The sequence below is a fragment of the Hordeum vulgare genome, chromosome 5H (genome assembly GCF_904849725.1).
Source record: "Hordeum vulgare subsp. vulgare chromosome 5H, MorexV3_pseudomolecules_assembly, whole genome shotgun sequence".
Taxonomy (NCBI): domain Eukaryota; kingdom Viridiplantae; phylum Streptophyta; class Magnoliopsida; order Poales; family Poaceae; genus Hordeum; species Hordeum vulgare.
Genome location: NC_058522.1, coordinates 176224237 through 176231489, shown reverse-complemented (window position 1 = coordinate 176231489; position 7253 = coordinate 176224237).

The window sequence follows — 7253 nt, the reverse complement described above, 5'->3', positions numbered from 1 at the left end:
TGATCTGTTGAGCTAGTAATGAATCATTTTCCATACGAAGATCATCATGAGAAATCCCCACCTTCTCTAGATAAAGCTTCCTTTGAATAAATTCATAGGGAAGTTTCTCATGATCAGCGAGGAGTGTATCATAACGATCTTGAAGATTATCAAATCTAGACTGAAGACTTTTCGCATCTTCATTGAGGATTTGGGTAAGATTCATGTCATCATTCAATAGATCATCACTTCTATCTAGCAGTTTTTGAAGCTTTTCCAGGTCAGTTTGTTGTTTAGTGGCAATGATAGCAAGTTTACTGTAACTGGGTTTTTTATAATCACCAGGTTCACAGTCACTTGAATCAGAGGAGGAAGCATCAGTGGGTACCTTTGAACCTTTTGCCATGAAGCAATAGGTTGGAGCGAAGTCATCAGCATAGTCATCAGTGTGGATGGTGTTATCATCTTCTTCAAGGTTGAAGATTGACTTGCTAACGAAAGTGGTTGCCAGTGCAAGACTAGCCTGTCCGGATTCTGAGTCTTCATCAGAACCCTCTTCTTCATCACATTCCTCTGATTCTGCCTCGGAATCCATTTCCTTGCCAATAAGTGCCCGAGCCTTTCCGAAACTAGTCTTCTTGTGCGATGAGGGCTTTGAAGATGAGGATTTTGAAGACGTCTTCTTCTTCTTCGAGTCATCAGAACTGTCATCCTTGTATTTCTTCTTCTTTGATTCCTTTTCCCCAACGGGGACAGTCAGCAATGTAATGACCTAATTTCTTGCATTTGTGGCAGGTTCTTTTCTTGTAGTCCTCAGATGAAGATTCTGATTTCGTCATGTCTCTTCTTGAAGATTTACCGAACTGGACACGTCGTGTAAACCTCGGGAATTTCCTCACGAGCATTGCAAGCTCCGGTCCAAATTCTTCAGGATCACTAATGCTATCATCCGAATCTTCTTCTTCAGATGAGGAAATTGCTCTAGCCTTCAGTGCACGTGGTCTAGAATAGCTTGGTCCATATAGATCTTTCTTTTCTTCTAGCTGGAATTCATGAGTATTGAATCTTTCGAGTATATTATCTCGGTCAAGCATCTTGTAGTCTGGTCTTTCTTGAATCATCAGTACTAAAGTATCAAATGAAGAATCCAAACATCATAGCAGTTTCTTCACAACTTCGTGATCAGTAATGTCTCGAGCTCCCAGTGCTTGCAGTTCATTTGATATGTCAGTGAGGCGATCAAAGGTATCTTGGCAGCTTCCATTGTCATGCCTCTTGAAGCGATTGAAGAGATTGCGAAGAATATCAACACGAGAGTCATGCTGGGTTGATACTCCTTCATTTACTTTGCGCAGTCTCTCCCAGATAAGTGTTGCAGAGCCCAAAGCACTCACTCTTCCAAACTGGCCTAGGCTCAGATGGCCACAGATGATATTCTTTGCTTGAGAATCAAGTTGTTTGAATTTCTTCACATCCGCAGCAGAGACACTAGCAGAGATGATGGGGACGCCATGTTCCACAATATACCAGAGATCATTGTCAATAGCTTGTAGATGCATTTGCATCTTGTTCTTCCAGAAGGGAAAGTTCTTTCCTTCGAAAGTAGGACATCCTGCAGTAACCTTAAACATGCCTGCAGTCGACATAACTAAAACTCCACGTGGTTAAACCAAAATCACACAGAACAAGGGAGTACCTTGCTCTGATACCAACTGAAAGTGCGTTATATCGACTAGAGGGGGTGAATAGGAGATTTTTAGAATTTCATCACTGAGGAAATTCCTTTTGAGGAAATTCCTCACTGATGACTAACTTACAGCGGAAACAGTAAAGGATCAGAAGTGCAAAGTTTCACAACAGCAGTTTTTCAGTGTGAGCAATGTGAAAACTGATTGCACAGTGAGCAGGCACGCAGAAAACAGATGAGGATTAACTAGCGTGATGAATTTGGGGTTGCGGAATTTTAGAGAAAGTCTTCAGCAAATTCTTCAAACAGTAACACTGAAAGTCATCAACACATAATCTGAGGAAAGTAAGGAGTTGAGGAATTAAAACCCGTTTCACAGCGAAGACAATAGTTGATGACCCAGTTCCAACTGCTGTGACAGTTGTACATCTGGTTTGGAGCAGCTTGGTATTGAAATCAAAGGACACACAGTCCCAAGACACACAGTCCCTACCGTATTCTCCTTGGGCTAAGAACACAGTCCTCGCCCAACACTCGTGGTAAGTCTTTAGGGCATACTTCCAAACCCTCACAAGCTTGGTCACCCGACGATGCACAATTGACTGCTGGATGGCTCTAGACCATGACGCCTAACCGTCTGGAGGATGCACAGTCCTCAAAGGTAAAAGGCTGCAGTCCCACACAGGAACAACTTCCTCAGTGATGCTCAATCACTTGGTTCTGGCTTTGTGGTTTGGTGTTTGGGGTTTTTCCTCACAAATGAATTACGCTCGAAGACTCTGAGGAATTGGGTTGCTCTTATGACAAGTGTCAGTTTCTAACGGAGCAGCCAACCAGCTAATGGTTGTGGGTGGCGGCTATTTATAGCCTGGGAGCATCTCGACATGATTTGACACTAATGCCCTTAAATAATATGACTGTTGGTGTGGATAAGACCAATGATGTGGCGTGGCTATCAAAATGGTCGGAACCCTCAATTGTGAGAGTCCTCATGTCACTCGTATTCCTCACTTGAGGCTTTTGGTAGGATTAGGCTTGGGTTGAGAATCATGAGGAAATTCATTCCAACGTGTAACTTCGACCCCCTTTAACAGTACGGTGTTCCTATTACTCAAGTGTGAAGAAAATAAAACAGAAAGAGTAAATCTTCATGCTTCAAAGTCTTCAAAATGATTTTCTTCAGGACACACCGAATTCCTCAATTTCAATATCTTCATGAGGAATATCAATTTCATCGCAGATTCTTCGCGATTCAATTCTTCAGCTTCAGACCAATTTCTTCAACCGAAGATATACATTTTTAGGGGTCGATATTCATCAAATATTTCAAACTCCTCAGTGACTTATAGATCCTGTGTACACTCAAGAGCACATTAGATACTTAACCTATAAGTCTTCAAACCACCAAAATCACTAAGGGGCACTAGATGCACTTACAAATAGTAATAAGTGCAGGAAGGAGTCGGCCTATTTTCTTATGGACGTGATGCCTATATACACATGATCATTGCCGTGAAAATTGCATAATTATTCGTTGTTCTATGAATTACCCAACAGTAATTTGTTTACCCACCGTATACCTTTGCCATGAGAGATGCCACTAGGGAACACTACGGACCCCGGGTCTATTCACTTATATATTTACAAACACTACTAATACCTTGCTGCCATTATTTGTGTTTTATTTTATTTTGCAATTTACAATTATCTACACACCTCATTTGCTTGCAAATAACGATATCAAGGGGATTGACAATCCTCTTGCCCGCGTTGGGTGCAAGTTGTTTGTTTCTTTGTGTGAAGTCGCTGAAGACGGTTGAGGATTGGTATTCCTATTGGTTCAATAAACCTTGGTTTCATAAATGAGGGAAATACTTACCCGCATTGTGTTGTAATAACCCATTCCTCTTCACGGAAAACCCAACACAGATCACAGTGATCATGCACGCCAAGCCCCGAGATGGAAGCGGCGCGGCCTCACGATCTCGCCGGCTTGTGCAACCTCGCGAGAGGTGGCTGGAGCCAGTGGAGCAAGCGTGAGACGACGCTAGGTCCCGCCTCCCCTACCTCACCTCTGTTCGAGCGGGAGGAGGGGGATGGATGTGAAGAGTAGGTCACGTCCGTAAGTGGCTCACCGACTGGGACCGACGTTAAGTGGAGACGAATCCAAGTCATACTGCCTCCCTGCGGTGAAGGCGCCTACAGCGTCACATGCGCACAGCTGAGCCACTAGACCGGCCCGACTCCTATTCCATGTCTGGTGCATAGTATTGACCTTTTGGGTAAGGATTCTTGCCCTTCTTCTTTTCTAGAGGAGGAAAATAATTCATAACTAATTCATATGTCATCCAAAATTACTGATTTAATTTACTACAGATTCCTAAAATCATGTGCTATCCAAATATGTGCATTGCACATTTTTCCACAAAGATATTCTATAGTGATAAAAGTCAAACTCAAATTTAAATTATTCAAACTCCACCTTGCAAAATCCCTAGATGGTCCAAATCAACCCCAAATGGAGTGATTCAAGTTCCTAGTTGCCTATAAAATCATAACCTATTTTTCTAGCGTTAGTTAACATTCTTCCGATGCTATATTTTGATTGGACAAAATAAATATCCCCATTTCCATTTATTCCATTTTGTTAAATCTCTAGAAAATTAATCCCAACTCCAAATCCATTGAAACCACTTCCAATAGTCTTCCAAAATCATGTCCTATTAAATGAGTGCCTCCACTCATTCTTAAGTAAATATTTTCTGTTCACTTCTTGTAGGTCCGCTAATCCCTCCATTTTCACCTTCTAGAAGTCCTCATTGAGCCAGATCTATTGAAAACCCTTTGGCTACTCTTCATATAGCGAGAGGTGCACCATAAAAATAAAACTCCTATTTATAAAGCACTTTTATTTTCTGCCTATTGTGTTTGTTCCGGCGATATTTGATGAAGTAGACGAGGTGCTCGGAGTTGGGCCAGAAGCCCGTGAAGACCTCTAATACTTTGATAAGACACGCAAGCACCCCCTTGACCATGACTTGAAACTTTTTTATGCATGTGATATGACACTTTCTTTGTTGCATTTGAATCATGTCGAATTGGCGACCTCCTTGGTGGTTTGTCTCCGATAACTCCTCGTCGATACTTGCATTTGGGCATGACCCTACCTATCTATGAGGGTTGTGTGGGTGGGAAGTAGATAGGATGCTAAGTAGTTTCTACACAAATTGGGTGGGAATATGCATGGTGACAGAAAAAGAAATGGTTTCAAAGACTTTTTGAAAACCCCATCGGGTGCCACTAATGCTCGAGGGAAATGGTGTTGATCTAGGTAACCAATTGAAAAAGAAGTGGTGTACCGAGGTAAGTGAGTGTGTTGTTCCTAAAAACAGACTGGTTCAAGTTGCAATCGTTACTCCAACCATACATGTGCGACCACGATACCCCTATATGGGACGAGGCTTTATTGATTACCTTGGTCCATGTTAGTAGAGAGCCCGCATTACTAGTAAAGGGAGTGGCGTGGTCACCCTCGATACAGGGTCATGCCAGGAAAGGTGACCATGTGATGTTTTACACAGACCGGGAACACTGTTGCGGTTCGTCATGGATGGTACAATCTGCAGCGAGGCTCGTATGATGTACATCTTGAGGGATTGGACCAACATTGGACTCTTTGTTTAGTGTTGCCTGGGGAAAGGCATTGTTCGGGTGCTTATCTCGGGTATGTAATATACCGTGAGTCATGAAGGACACAGAAGTTCCCCGCGTATTGTGGGTACAGTGCGCAAACCTCTGCAGTGTGTAAAACTATTCAAATAGTCATGTCCACGGTCAAGGACAATCGGATGACCGCTCTCGGGCTACGTCCATTGGTTTCCAAACTTGGTGTGTGTGGGATAGAGAGATGATACTTGAGCTAAGTGAGATGACCTAACATGATGAATGCACATGAGATGTTCAACAGCCTGCTTATGATGATATCTATAACTTGTTCGTATGGATATCTGCAACCTTTGATGCATTCTTATACAAGTTGGTTGATCATGACGTTGTACTCAAAACTAGCTTTCTGCAACTTACCTACTTAGTGTTATATCATGCATTGTTATTGAATTGTTCCCAACATGGGTTGCTTGCGAGTACATTCAAAGTACTCATTGTCTTGCCACTCGTTATTTTATTTGCCAGGCATTAGAGGACAGAGTATGATGAAGATTACCTTCGTGAGGTACATGCGATCTAGGATACTTCCCACTCGGAATGTCTATAGGGTTAAGGTAGATTGCATGGGTTCACGCTATGTTGAAGATTTCCACTTCAACATATATGAAGGCTTGGCCATGAAGGCCATATTCGTGTGATATAGCATGTAATGGATGTAAGACTCTTGTTTCTTAGTGTATGTGTGTTCAATGAGCATTGATCTTTGGGATCACTTTGCATGTGCATTCGGTGATCACGACTTATGAGTCACGGTCCCCACAAAGCTCGTATGAGAGCCATCCTGACTGTAGGAAGCCCTTAGTTAGCATGGAAGTTAGTTAGGACAAACTATTTTTCCACACCCTTCAAACTCATTCGCAAAGCCTCTATATTTCACACCTTTTCTAAATGTTTAAAGAAAGCAAATGTTTTTGCCTTAGCACTTCCACCCTTACTCTCTTGACTCCCCTCGTCTGCTTTTTCAAAACATGCAAACAGTCGCAAGCCCCCTTGTGCCCCTAACCACTGGATTCCTTGAAATTTGTGTGGATAACTTGGAAGGAAACAACCTTGGCAAACAATCACCTACATACTTCAAAGATGAGGTTGGCAATGGTACGACAAGACGACACCAATAGAAGCTACCTTCCCGAGGAATGAGGACGTCAGGACTCAAAAGATTGTGGCACTCTCGACACTATCGTAGAGTAATGCAACCATGGCCTATGATGATCAGGACATAAGATATGCAAGATCATGATATGCGTTGCTAATAGAGGGACCCTGTCTATATCGTTGTTGTGTAGACAACCACCGGTGGATGAGAACCTCGCCATTTGGTCCGCCTCACCATAGTGAGAAGGAAAATGGTTCTCTCCGTCCCTCGCTCTAGATGTCGATGTTGTCATCAACATAACCGACAGGTCAGAACTCTATCATGCGTTGTTGATGTTGCTACATAAAGGAGCGTCTACTCAAAACTCTCGATGTCATGGAAGACAAGAAGACATTGATAGGATTGCAAGGACAGCGGAAGACCCTGTCAACGACACTCGTGAGGAACCACCTTTGCTGTTAGCTTACCATAGGGAAGTCATGAAAGGTTCTTCAGGACAAAACTCGATCACTCTAGTGTACAGCTACAAGAGACATAATGACACCTGAACAAGACCCAAAATACTAAGCGGGCTTCTCTCCAAGACTTGAAGCAAGCAGGACTATTGAGTCCATGACCTCCTAGGGTAATGTCGTGGATTCTATCACGACATATGTCCTCATGAGATAACTTGGGTGTGAGGCCATCGCAGCTATGTGGCGGCTTCAAGGGGTTGGTCCGAATCGCGAGACGCAAATATACCCAGGTTCGGCCCGTCCGATGGAG